The sequence below is a fragment of the Botryllus schlosseri genome, chromosome 8, assembly GCF_051294905.1.
Source record: "Botryllus schlosseri isolate E-star chromosome 8, Bs_hap1, whole genome shotgun sequence".
In the NCBI taxonomy this organism is placed as follows: domain Eukaryota; kingdom Metazoa; phylum Chordata; class Ascidiacea; order Stolidobranchia; family Styelidae; genus Botryllus; species Botryllus schlosseri.
Window position 1 is genome coordinate 15672201 of NC_137243.1, and position 14421 is coordinate 15686621.

General features: G+C 38.2%; 1 long non-coding RNA gene across 1 annotated transcript; it reads left to right on the forward strand.

The window, feature by feature from the left end:
* The first annotated feature begins 371 nt into the window (after positions 1–371).
* LOC145444908 (uncharacterized) lies at positions 372–9085 on the forward strand. Its single transcript, XR_013916816.1, has 7 exons — positions 372–1950; positions 2517–2644; positions 3448–3566; positions 4162–4268; positions 5586–5702; positions 5913–6019; positions 8722–9085. It is a non-coding gene; the product is annotated as an uncharacterized LOC145444908 (long non-coding RNA).
* The last annotated feature ends 5336 nt before the right edge of the window (positions 9086–14421 follow it).

The following is a 14421-nucleotide window of genomic DNA, read 5'->3' on the forward strand; positions in this document are numbered from 1 at the left end:
ATTTTTGTAATTATGCCATGATATTGTGACAGAGCAAATATATCGCCTGGTTGTAAAATTGGTGTAAGCTGAATATAACCAAACGCTCCTTCCCACTCGACCAAATTAAAAATATTTGTAGTGTAGCTTAGCTGGTTGGGTCGAACAAATGATTAAGAAAGACTGCAAGTCCTAGTCCTTAAATACTGGACGTTAGCATGCCATCGTTAATGATATGTTTGCATATGTTTAATGGTTATATGATAGTCATTTAACCGTCACTGTGGCATATAATTTTCGAAGTAAATTGGTAATACTGTTGGAGTCGGGGTTGGAGTCGGAGTCGGAGTCGCAGTGGATACGGGGTGACCAGTAGTATTTCACGATACACTGTAAACGAAAATGGTGTGTTTTCGTAATTCACACCCTAGCGTAGGGTGTGTTTTGGGTCATCACACCTAATGGGTACTAAATTTGTCATTTACACCTAAGCTATTGGTGGAAATGAGCCGAACACACCCCTACACACATATACCAGAAGATATACACCCCAAGCACTGGCATTTGGGGTGAATTGTTAAAGATTACACCTTTTGTCAGACAAATATGAAGTTTGGGATTCAATCCGCGCTAGCCGCTTCCACAAAACTTGACTGTTGAAGTTTTAAGTCTGTGTCGGTCAGAAGCCTGGTTAAGCAGGCAGGGGTGCGGCAAGTCTGCATTCTTGTTAAAAATTCAGTCGAATCACTGTACTGATCGTTGTGTGGGCACTTGAGAACTTCTCTGCTGTGTCTAACTGTAGGTCGTGTAGGACATATTCTCTTTGGGGTTGAATTATCCACCGAAAATGCGTGTTTTCGCCCACTTTATTGTTGTCCATATGTCTTTAAGGCTTCTTGGGTAGGCTTCGGCAATGTTCCATTGTTCAGTCTATATGGATTTAACCCGGTTCGATCAAGTAAATTCGCCTACGCATATAGTTTCAGCTTCAGTGACAAATAAGCATTCGTTGTATTAGTTCGTGTGCTACATTGACATGAATGAATAATAGCTAAGTCCGCAATATCATATTGTAATTCACATTTATCGTGCACTGCGGTACTCGTACTTTGGCTGAAATTTCACCCTGTCTACTATAGTGTGACCGATGTATCTCAAGTGTGTCGCAAAAATACGACACATTATGAAGTTGTCACGATGCTGGTTTATAATTTCTTTCATGTCACGTCAAATGCACAATTGTACATTGTACGTAGCCTATATGTACAAAATATATCGGGCCTATTCCGCACAGCATTAGTGTATAACCACAATATAATGCAGGTTAAGGGTATTTAGAGCTGGGAATACTAGAAGGAGTTAAATTTCAGCCACAACGTATATGAGCAGTACGCAATATGGGCGTAGCAAGAATTCAAATTAGAATGGAACACCAGGTTACGTCACGGAACAATCATTGAATTGGGCGAAAGAGGGACTAAATTGGGCAAAGTTTCCTGGTTATTTTCATATCTATATTGATGTGTTATTCACTATTTGGTAGCTTTATGAATTGCACACTAAGCCTAACAGACAATTCGCATACAGCTTTCGGATCGTATCAATGGTTCGATCTATGGAGATAAATCTAGTACTGCAAGACTTTTTGAAGCTTATTATGATGCAATCTGCAGCTTCAAAGCTATCAAATCCATATTTCCGATAAATCAATTATAGTATACATACAAATATTCCGGAGATCCGTAACTTCAATATAGTTATTACATCAGTGAGTCAATTGTCACATCATAATGGAATATACAAACCGTCGTCACCAGAACAGCTGCTGCTATGTTAGGCTACAGCTATGTAAAATGTTTCGTTATATGCCGTATTTCCGCGCTTAAGAGACCAGACTGGCTATCGACTGACCGTATTAGTCGTCGTGAATCTGTGAAGAAAGCCTCTTTCGAGATTGAAAATATCTGGATGGTGAGTTACATTTCGTATCAGTACTATTGTAGTAAAGAACATTTGTTCCGTTTCGTATCAGTACTATTGTAGTAAAGAACATTTGTTCCGTTGCGTTTCCAGTACAGATCCGATTCCTGTTACTCAGTGTCGCAGCTGTACTGAACAGAATTATATGTAGCAAGTTGGAATTTTAAACGTACCGGTAGTGACGATACATTGAATTCATATAAATTGTTGTATCACCAGTACCGATACCAATCTCCAAGACACAGTACCTCAATGTCTCTAATGGAGATACTGTTGACAGGTCCAGCATTAGCTATGATTATAAACTACGGTAATTTGGGTTTGAGCGACATCGTTTGTAAGTGCATTGAAAAAAAAATCGACTCGATTGTCGTTATATTGATTACCAAAGCACATCACGACCTGTTTAAGTGTAAAGGGTAGCCTACCACTGACTATGCAGAGCTATGTTTATAGGCCTATCACCCTGTCATTATCACTGAGCTATATACACATTATATATTATGTTATGTTATGGTAGGAAGGTAAACATATTACGGGTATCTATTCTACTTCAGACTTGCATGGGCAAAGATCGCAAATTTGGGGCTCTTGAAGAATGAAATTATCGATTTCTCCTCATGAGAAAACAAGTGTAACATACAAACAGCAAAGGGCTGAAGCATATGAAGCAATGGTATCTGAGGTGAGCGATGGACATTTGATAAAATCTTTCGATCCCCGTAAATTGGGGCCAGTAAATGTTAATTATATTATGACATGGGTGAAAATATGACGATGCTATATTGCTATCACTATGAATATGAGAGACTTGACTAGGAACAGGCTTACCTCATTGAACATATTTTGCAGTGGCCAACTCAGACTATCTATTAAGAGTATGTGACCCATCAACCAGACTACTTCTTTTGAAACTACTTCTCTGAGTTCTGTTCATATATTTATTTTAATTTGAAGCAGCTTGACATGGATTTGACATAGCCACTTCTATATGAGAAATTGACATCTATTGCTTGAGTAGCAATGCGCACTACTGCGGTCAACTCGGTGTGCAACAATGCACGGATTAGCTGGGTCTTCAATGTTTTGACCAATATGAAGAGGCAAACATAGCCTTGCCAAAGTTTATCAAACTATCCTTTCGATCAATATAAACAAATCATAATATATGCACTTCTTGACTCATGATATGACATACACACGATCTGTGCATATGCACAAATCTGCTTTTTGTTAGATTCAAGGACTGATTGCTATTAGTAGCAGACTCTTACTCTGTGAATGTGAAATCAAATATGTTGTTGGTGAGTAATATACTATGCGTAGGAAAGTCACAAAATTGTACTTTAACTCGCTTATTTACAAGCATAAAGCAAGTCAAGGCTACAACATCAGTACACATTTCGGATGACGTGGGCCTTTCGAATCCAATCCAAATTGTCAACTAAACGTTTACCGTATGCCTCATGGTTACTTTTTCAATTTTAGGATGCTGCTATATCATAGCTAATATCATGGAATTTCAACCAAATCGACGTCACATTTAACGGTAGAAGCGTATGCTGCGAAACAGTAAAGGATCGTTATCAAACAGCTTATATTCCAAGGTAATCATTATCATTCAGCTAATTTGCAAATTTCCATGTATAGGCTAAGGCAGTGGTTCCCAACGTGGGCGATATCGCCCCCCAGGGGTCGATTTGGCGGTCTAGGGGAGCGAAAATGACGAAGGGGGCGACAGCGGGGCGAAAATGGACAAAGGGGGCGACGGGGGCCGAAAATAGGAAGGGGCGATAGGGGGGGCGATGACGCGTCACGGCTGACCTTTTTTTTTAGTCAACCCACGGAAATTTAGTTACAAAAGTGTGTCAAATTAGACATCGAGCCGAAAATTTGACCTTTTTTTTAGTCAACCCGCCGGTGATTACAGTTTGTATGCACAATTTTCGGTACACAAAATTTTGGGGGCGATGATCGGTGTTGACCTTGAAAAGGGGGCGATGTGTCGAAAAAGGTTGGGAACCACTGGGCTATGGCAAGTCAAGGTTTCCTAATCAGACCTGTATCTGCGGTCGCTTTGAATCCATTCTGAAAGTCAATATTGCCCAACTAGAAAACGTTTCGTGTTTTGGATTAATACCAAGTAGTCAAATTTAAATCAAGTCCATGCATATCTTTCTCTGAATATTTTTTAAATTTTAGGATGCTGCTTAAAGACTGCATACTCCAAGAGCAAAATTATATCACTGGAACTAACCGAGTTTAGGAGTATGCTGCGACAACTGAAAGACTCGTTATCAAGCCAGCAGGTATGACAACTTTGTTAACGACACCTGATGTCAACTTTCGTAGTCGCATATATGAAGTAATCCAAAGCAGAGATGGTCAAAGTTACCAGCGTTGCTACTCAAGTCTATGTAGAAATACCCCGTCAATTTATACTCGATTACAAGTAGATGCAACAGTTCCCAATACAAGTCAAAACTACGTCAAGTGGAAGTAGAATACGAAATGTCGGAAAAATAGTCAAGTATGGTAAGTAGTTTTTCTGAAGTTTGTACTTTGAAAATTGCAATAGGAATCTTCGCGACTAATATAAAATTACTAATGGCATATGACACTACTAACAGGAACAATCTTCAAAAATATATTCAGTTATTCCTGGTACAGGTGGTGTTGCTAGACTTGGACAACTAGATATTCTGGTTGTCTAATTATACTAATTGAAGCTATTCCAATTTGTGAAATGTTTCTATGCTCTAATTCCAATTCTAATCGAATTTATGAAATCTTTCTATGGTCTACGGTAATTTTAATTCTAATCTAATGTCTGGGTTTCCTGAAAAGGCTACAGGAGAACTGTATAATGCGAAACGAGCCAAGCTTGCGGTGCAGTAGGGGTGTTCAAAAATGACTTTTTATTCTCAAATTCTACTCGCTACTTGATAAAATTGTTAGGTTACCTAATTGAAGCTTGCACACTAAATTTGGTTTGATTCCAACCAGCAGCCGCATTGCTACTGGAGAAGAAAGTTTTTTTAATTTATTATATTAAAATGAGTCAAAATTTTCTGTTCACCCATGAAATTGTTAGGTTGTAAACGATGCCCACCAAATTTGCCACAATTCAAACCAGCCGGAGCGGAGTTACTGATGTCGAAAAATTTGGATTTGAATAAAATAGTATTTACGGTGGGCACAACTGTAATAACTGCTTAAAGAATCGGTCACCGTAAAAATACTATTATATTAAAATCCAATATTTTTCAACGGCAATAACTCCGCTTCCACTAGTTGGAATTGAGCCAAATCGGTTGAGCAATGTTTCTATAGAAAACCTAACAATTTAATGGGGTGAACAGAAAATTTCAAATCTTCTTTTATTCATTTTCATATAATAAATAAAAAACTTTCTTCTCCTGTAGCAATGCGGCTACTGGTTGGAATCGAACCAAATTTGGTGTGCAGGCTTAAATTAGGTAACCTTACAATTTTATCAAGTAGCCAGTTGGATTTGAGAAAAAAAGCCATTTTTGAAGACCCAGCGCACATATCAGATGAGTTTAGAATCCAATCCAAATTGTCAACTAAACGTTTATACCTCATGGTTATTATTTCAATTTTAGGATGCTACTATACAAGATCATGTCAAGGCATTTCAACCAAGTCGATGTCGCATTGAACCATAAAACCGTATGCTGCGAAACAGTGATGGATCGTTATCAAACAGCACATATTGCAAGGTAATCATTAGCATCCAGCTAATTTGCTAATTTAAATGTATAAGGCAAGTCAAGGTTTTCTAATCAGACCTGTATCTGCGGTCGCTTTGAATCCATTCTGAAAGTCAATATTGCCCAACTAGAAAACGTTTCGTGTTTTGCATTAATACCAAGTAGTCAAATGTAAATCAAGTCCATGCATCTCTTTCTCTGATTTTCTTCTAATTTTAGGATGCTGCTTAAAGACTGGATGCTGCAAGAGCAAGATTATATCATAGGAACTAACCGAGTTTAGAAGTTTGCTGCGAAAACTGAAAGACTCGTTATCAAGCCAGCAGGTATGACAACTTTGGTAATGACTAGGGCAATTTTTTTTGACCTACCTAAAACATGGAAGATTTTGACCTAAAAAATCTAAATTTTGACCTTTTTTGACTTAAAAAAACTAAAATTTGACCAAATTTTGACCTCACGTATGCAAATTAGGTGTTTTCGCATATAATGTTAAAATTGTACTACTTATCTTCATTTCTGGTTGGAACTGTCTGTCCTTACAAAGTAGATTGGGCTGAAAAAACGTTTTTGGCTCAAAAACTGACAGATTTTTACATGAAAAACTAGTATTTTAACGAAATCAGGCGCTATGAAGAATTCCAGTAGTTACATTTCGTATTCTGGTGGAAATAATTAAAATTTGTTATAGTACAACGAAAGATCCTTTCCTACATTCTCGGGTAGAAAGTGTCTGTCCTTACTACGTAGCTTGCCAAAAACGGAGAAAGAACGTTCAACAGCAGCATTTGTTGGCTGACAACACTCAAGTTGTGTGCACACTGCTGGTGACAAACCGTGTTGCTTCATTCTGACAATGTTGTCTATATCACAATTTTTAAGCTTGCGCTTCTTGATATAAAAACCATGCAATGTCCAAGCATTCTTGCTTCAGCTAGGATATTGTGGTACGTTGACCATAAAACCATGTCCATATTTGTTTCATTTGACCCTTTATGATTCACAATGAGCAGACGATGGTCCGTTTACAACGGTAGGCCTATAAAGTAGGCTACAAGCTGTAAAATATCAAATGATAAGTTCACCGACAGCGCAAAATCTACGATACAAACGAAATGCAGAGGTCAAAAAATTTTTGACTTAGTAAACAATTTTGACAAATTTTGTAAACAATTTTGACAAATTTTGACCTAACGCTACAATTTTGACCTAATTTTGACTTTTTTTGACATGTCAAAAAAAATTGCCCTAGTAATGACACCTGATGTCAACTTTCGTAGTCGCATCTATGAGGTAAACCAAAGCAGAGATGGTCAAAGTTACCAGCGTTGCTACTCAAGTCGATGTAGGAATACCAACTTCAATTTATACTCGATTACAAGTAGATGCAACAGTTCCCAATACAAGTCAAAACTACGCCAAGTGGAAGTAGAATACGAAATGTTGGAAAAATAGTCAAGTATGGTACGCAGATTTTCAGAGGATTCTACCTTGAAAATTGCGATATGAATCTTCGCGACTAATATAAAATTACTAATGGCATATGACACTACTAACAGCAAGAATCTTCACAAATATATTCAGTTATTTCTGATATAGGCGGTGTTGCTAGTATTCTAGTTGTCTAATTATCCTAATTGAAGCTATTCTAATTGGTGAAATGTATCTATGCTCTAATTCCAATTCTAATCGAATGTATGAAATCTTTCTATGGTCTAATTTTAAGTCTAATCTAATGTCTGGTTTTCCTGGAAATGCTACAGGAGAACTGTAGAGTGCGAAACAAGCCAAGCTTGCTGGACAGTAGGGGTGTTAAAAATGAATATTTATTCTCAAATTCTTCTGGCTACTTGGTAAAATTGTTGGATTACGGAATTGAAGCCTAAACACCAAATTTGGTTCAATTCCAACCAGTAGCCGCATTGCTACAGGAGAAGAAAGTTATTTTATTTATTATTTAAAAATTAGTAAAAATATTCAAAATTTTCTGTTCACCCATGAAATTGTAAGGTTGTCTATAGAAACGATGCCCACCAAATTTGCCTCAAATCAAACCAGCCGAAGCGGAGTTATTGATTTCGAAAAATTTGGATTTGAATAAAATAGTATTTACGGTGGGCACAACAGTCATAAATGATTAAAGAATCGTTCACCGTAAATACTATTTTATTCAAATCCAAAATTTTGTGACGGCAATAACTCCACTTCCACTGGTTGGAATTGAGCCAAATCGGTTGAGCATTGTTGCTATAGACAACCAAACAATTTAATGGGGTGAACAGGAAATTTTAAATCTTTTTTCGTTCATTTTCATATAATAAATAAAAAACTTTCTTCTCCTGTAGCAATGCGGCTACTGGTTGGAATCAAACCAAATTTGGTGTGCAGGCTTCAATTAGGTAACCTAACAATTTTATCGAGTAGCCAGTAGATTTGAAAGAAAAAGTCATTTTTGAACACCCCTACTGTACAGTAGAAATTTGCTATTCTCATGCTCATAAGATGAACTATGATTTGATGATAACGGAGTTTGATTCAACTTTTGGCGATTTCAGTAATTCTAATTCTAATCTAATTTGAAAAAAAAACTGTTAGGTAATTATAATTTTAATCTAATTTCCAACTGTGTAGCTCAAATTTTAATTCTACTCTAATTCGAAAAAAAACTTGTAGTTGTAATATAATTCCAATCCAATTTGGAAAAAGGGAACGTTTTCTAGTTGTCCAAGTCTGCCTGTTACATGCGGTTTGCATGAAAACTATCCATCAATTTCCATCTTGTCGATGCCTAATTGCCCACACATACAGTGATCGTGTGTGAACATGTTTCCTATAGCGGTAAGTTCACCCTATCGGACCACAGTCTGTGCTGCAATTCCTTAGCAAGTGTAACATCTGATTTTTTGTAAGTACTTTGTGAAAATATATATACTTTGTAATGGCTTCTTTTTTTGTGGTCTTTCATTAAGTTATGCATGTTAGCATATGTGCCTGTTATTTGGGTTGTGAATATGCATTTTGATTTCAGGATTATGCCACAAGTTCTTGGTGAAGATAGTGACTCAGCCTTCGCCGTACAAGAGTGTTTTTCGGACACCTGGAGGAGGCGACTTCCCAATACTACATGGGCAATGTTCTTCGAGCAGTATTTTCAGTGAATTTTTTTCTCCGTCGCTGAGATCTCTGTTTTTGTTATTTCACGAAATATGTTTCCATTTTATGTTATTATGGTTCAATTGATATCGAATATATGCAATCAAGAAAGTTTATTTGCAATACCGTGCCATTTGGAAGAAGATGCAGGATTTCAAGTGGGGTGTATATATTGAAATTCCGCCCCAATCAATTCTAATGGCTAGGGTGAGATATCCGATATACACCGCAAGGAATGGGGTGGATTCTGGTCATTCACACCGGCAGGGTTACGTAAGTTCTGTTTTCGTGTACCACCTTTTGGGGTGTGTATAACCACTCTTTTCGCTAAGAGTGTAGTATCGGTGCATAAAATTTAGGTAGCGGGTTGCGTGGTTCCGTTCACGCCGCATTGTCGCCCTTCGCCATATCAAATATTTCATCACAGTATATAATATTATGGATCATCATAACGTTTGAAACTGAAGTTTCGCAATCTAGCATTTACTTATCATATCGTAATCTAGCAGTCCATGGCGTGTCCTAATCTGGCAAAGTTGACTCTGACTTATTTTTAGTTTTAGAGCTGTTTTAGCATCAATCAGTCAATCAATCAGGTTTATTAATATTTTCATCGTTTCAAAACATCACAAGACTGCGATACAATGAAAAGATAGGAAAATGTCGAAACAACTTGGAGTAGCCTTTAGGATCAGACACCTACCTTAGCCTAGGCGAAGTAAAGAAGATGCTTGCACATTGCACACTGAATGAAAAGTAATGCAGATAATATAAGACGCAAGCGATAAAATGGGGTGGCATGTGGCGGAGGGCGAGGTCGTGGTCCGGTAATCCTGAAGACTGGCTAGTATTGATTTAGAAGAAATTGCTTGTATTTCGACTTGAAAGCATACCAACTAGGATACCAACCTTCGAAACTTTCTGGACTACATGCTCCGCTTTCAGAAGTATAGTATTTATATTTCACTTTCAACTCCAAGTATCATATACTTTGAGTTCTAATTAATATCAGTTCTTTTGTCTGGATAACATACATGTTGAAGTATAAAAGCAAGTGTGCCTTTAATTTCCGGAAATAAAGCTACAGAGTATGGCATTTTTACGATCCGGCATATTTTTTATTACCGTTTACTAATCGCGCAAAGTGTTTACACCGTATCCTATACAACTTCTCTGTATTGCTCTTCGACTAAACTACAGGCTTTATAATATGGGGGAGGGCGCCATACCATGATATTTTCTAAAGCAAGCTGTTCGAGTAAACAGAGGATTAGTATCGCATTTCCATATCAATACTACCATTTTCCTCCCATGATGCGGACGAATGCTTATGCTGTCGGAAATTGGATACCTTCTGCTCGGCGCCTTTCGCATAGCTCAATTTGCACATTTTGACAACCCATGTGAACGAATTACGATCGTTTTCACAACTAGCCTATACTTAATTACTTTAGTAGATTTAAAGTCAGTCAATTCTACTTCTCTTTCAAGTAGTTTTACGTTGCTTATGGAAGAAGTACTTCTACTACTCGTACTTGAGCATAATTTTTCGTCGCTACTTCTACTTCTTCTTGAGTAGCTTTCTTGACTAGTTTGACCACCTCTGTGTATTTTCCATCCAGACCTACCTTAAATTGTGGTATCTAATAGCTATACTTACATAGCCTGTGTTTTTGTTGTTGTTTTTGTTTGTGGCATTTATAGTGTTTTTCGACTGCAATGGCCATTTACACCAGGCCGATATCCAGCATTTTAATTCCATATCTGCTGACTTGAAGCCCGACCCACTTCTAGGCCTTTGTAAGACATCGCTTACGCGGATCAGAGGTGAGGCGCATCCAAGATAGCCTGCGTCTGAAGATGCCCAAGTGATAAGAAACAGGTCGTGTGTTTAGATTACAAAATAGAAATGCTTAGATTACAATTACAATTACATGAAAAAATGTAATAATTACATTCAGTTCAATTACAAATTACAATTGATCCAACTCTGATGTGAACATAGTTTTTTCTGTTTTGAATGAAATCAAAAGCTGTAAACGACAAGGACTGCTTCGAATTGACGACGAAATGCGAGTATGTTTGTTAAAACTGCAGCCTCGTTTCAGTCGTATATGCTCGTATAAGCAAATCAGCCCACCAATCAATCAATCGTCAGATTATATTTTCATCTGCCCAAGACACACACACAATGTATAATGCGATATACAATGCGACGTAATGAACATTCAGGGGGGTTGCCGAACGATTAACCAGTTGGGGTCACTTGAATTGGCATCCACCTCGACCCAGTGCCCGATGTCACAGTCTTCTCCGATGTTATTTTTTCTACGTCGGGCCATTTTAGAAGTCACTTCTTGTTCTTTTTCTCTCTCTGGTCTTTTCTCTATGTTTTTTGTCGCCGTAAGAACATCGACACGTGGGACGAGGATCCCAGAATAACCTCCGACGGCGGCAATCGAACCAGAGCTGCCTGATTGGATGGTGCCGACTCTCACCACTACGCTATCTCCCCCTCCATGGTATTATAACGTGAAACTTCCAATTTTGTATGTGTGCCACGAGCGTTTTATATTTTTTCCAGTGTATGCTACAATAAGCTGTTTGTGGTGCACGATTGTAATGCAGTCCGTCCTACACACCGCCAGAATATATAAATCCTCGTCACAAACTCCTAATACTGCCTAACTGCCTACAGCCCATACGCATTGGGATCATGGTGTGTAGGGTTGCATTTAAAACAAAAATCAATTCAAAACAAACATGTTCAAAACAAGGCCCTTGTTTAAAATATGTTTTTTAAGCCATGGCGTCCCGAATATTCAATTGTGACGTCATAGTGGATTGACATTGGCAATTGAAAATATCATGTAGATATAGCTCCTATGACGAAATATCTACGTACTATAGCAGTTGAACCAGGGCTGTGGAGTCGGAGTCGGAGTCGGTGGAGTCGGAGTCGGGGTAATTTTCGCTTTAAGATGGAGTCGGAGTCGGAGTCGGAGTCGGAGTCGGTGGGAAAATACTGACTGGAGTCGGAGTCGGAGTTTGTGAGAATGACTATGACTTCGACTCCGACTCCGACTCCAACTTCTCTATCATGAAAACATTTGCTTTCAAAGAATTTTCAATATAATTTTTATGTACCACCAACCACTGTTATTATTAACCATACAGATCAGGTGCGGCCAGCCCGTGGCACGAAGGCCAAATTTGGCACACGAGAAGGTTAGGTGTGGCCTGCGAGGTAATTCTCGAAATTATTTATGACATCAGGTACAATCGCAAGGCCAACCAAAATTTGATTAGCATGACCGCGAAATTTGATGATGACTAAAACAACAGTTCTGACGCATTGACGTATCCAGGGGCCAGCCACATTTATCCCAAATCTTCGTATATATGACCATAAAGTAAAATATTTTATTTGACTTGAAATTTTTCTCGGTACTTCGCATGATTCATTGTCACTAGATTTCTTGCATTCAGTATTTGAGCCCACTTCTGAAAATTATAAATACGTATTATTCACAGAATTGAGTCTAACTGTATTCGCAATTAGGATATACGGCTTCGCTTGTGCACTCGCAGCGAGATCGTCGACAAAACATTTGCACAAAATGATAGAGGCATGTTCACTGATATACCATCGATTTTGCTATGTCTAAACGTCGAATAATCCTGTCCTTGCCAAATGAGCCCAGTGATATACAGATGCGACCCCCAATGTATGATAGCGACATATTTATTGATATAGCTATAGCCTAATTCAGTCGTTATCTTGCAAAAAAATTTCGCGCTTCGCGCGACCAGGGCCTGATTGCGCACTGCACAGTTGCATGACATATTGTTATCAATTTTAGAGCGTATTAATATAAGTCTTGTTTGCAATGTTACCTAATTCGGTTCGCTCCTATCAACGACTAAAAAAAGGTTATCAACATTCCAGTTGCCAGCGCAATGGTTCGTAAATCTCAGGTGTCCCTTTCGTCGAAAAAGTTGCCCACCCCTGATATAGATAAAATTAGACATTACTTGCAAATTACAACTCAGTTGCAGAGGGTAAGAAAATCGCAATGTGCGTTTTCGCGATGCAGTCAAAATTGATGCAATTTTTGGAATTATACCATGATACTGTGACAGAGAAAATGCATCGGCTGGTTTTGTAAAATTGTAAAAATGATGTAGATATGACCAAACGATGCTCCCCACTTGACAAAATTAAAAATATTTGTAGTGTAGCTTAGCTGTTTGGGTCGAACAAATGATTAAGAAAGACTGCAAGTCCCAATCCTTGAATACTTGATTAAGTACATGCAGACTAGACATAGGCTATGGTCTTTGACTACTTAACTAAATTCCATTTCTGACCAATGTCTATTGTTAGCAGTAAGACTGTTTGTGCTTGTAATCAGGATAGTGTGCAATGACAAAATTAGTAAGTTCAATTTCTTTATTAGTTGCTGAGTCATACGTAAGAGCTACACTTGGATTTTTTATCTACATTTTTATTAAACAGGATTGGATATCTGCCATATTTGAATGATTCATACATTTCAGGATATTAGAGAGTCCATGTTATAAAAACTTGAATAAGGAAGGATATTTAGCAAATCTTTATTTCATGTTAATTGCAAGTGGATAATTCGAGTTGTGCCACAATGAAACAATTTAGCATGCCACAGTTAATCATATGTTTGCATATGTTTAATGGTTGTATGATAGTCATTCAACCGACAATGTGGCATATGATTTTCGAAGTAAATTGGTAATAATGCTGGAGTCGGAGTCGGGAGTCGGAGTCGGTACGTTTAAAGACCCAGGAGTCGGAGTCGGAGTCGGAGTCGGTACGTTTAAGAACTCAGGAGTCGGAGTCGGAGTCGGTATATTGAAAATGTGTGGAGTCGGAGTCGGAGCCGGAGTCGGTGGTAAAATTTACCGACTCCACAGCCCTGAGTTGAACCGACTATTTTGAGGGTTCCAGCCATCCCATATCGTATTCATCGGCTATATCGGGTGGTATTCGTCCGTAGGCTCATACAACATGTTTTGTGGAAAGTATTTACACAATTATGGCATAATTTTACAACTTGAAAAAGCACAATTTCTTTAAAAGGGCCTTTGTTTTAAATAAAGTGTTTTGAACAACCGTTAGTTTCAAATGCAACCCTAATGGCGTGGGAGCTGGGTGTCACACATCCTTTTACGTATTTCTCGCAAAAGCGTTAGCATAGCAGGCCATGTATCGTGAACGCTCCCGTAACCGCAAAACTACACGGATACGCTTGGAAGACATTGAATGTTCGAAAGCAGTCATGGATTTTGCCAGCGACTACAATGATGTCAGAAACTATGTAGTCACTCGAGCCGGCGACTTTGTGAAATACCTTTTGGTGTTGCAGTCCAATAGGCAGGCCGTGTTATTTTTGGCATTTCAGGAGCCAGATGCCAAAACTGCCAAAAATAAAAATTTGAAAATGCCAAAAATAAGCAATTTTTGGCATATGCCAAAAATAACTTGGCCTGCCAAATAATGCATTTCGTTCATGGTGTTGTGTTAACAGGACCGCGTTAC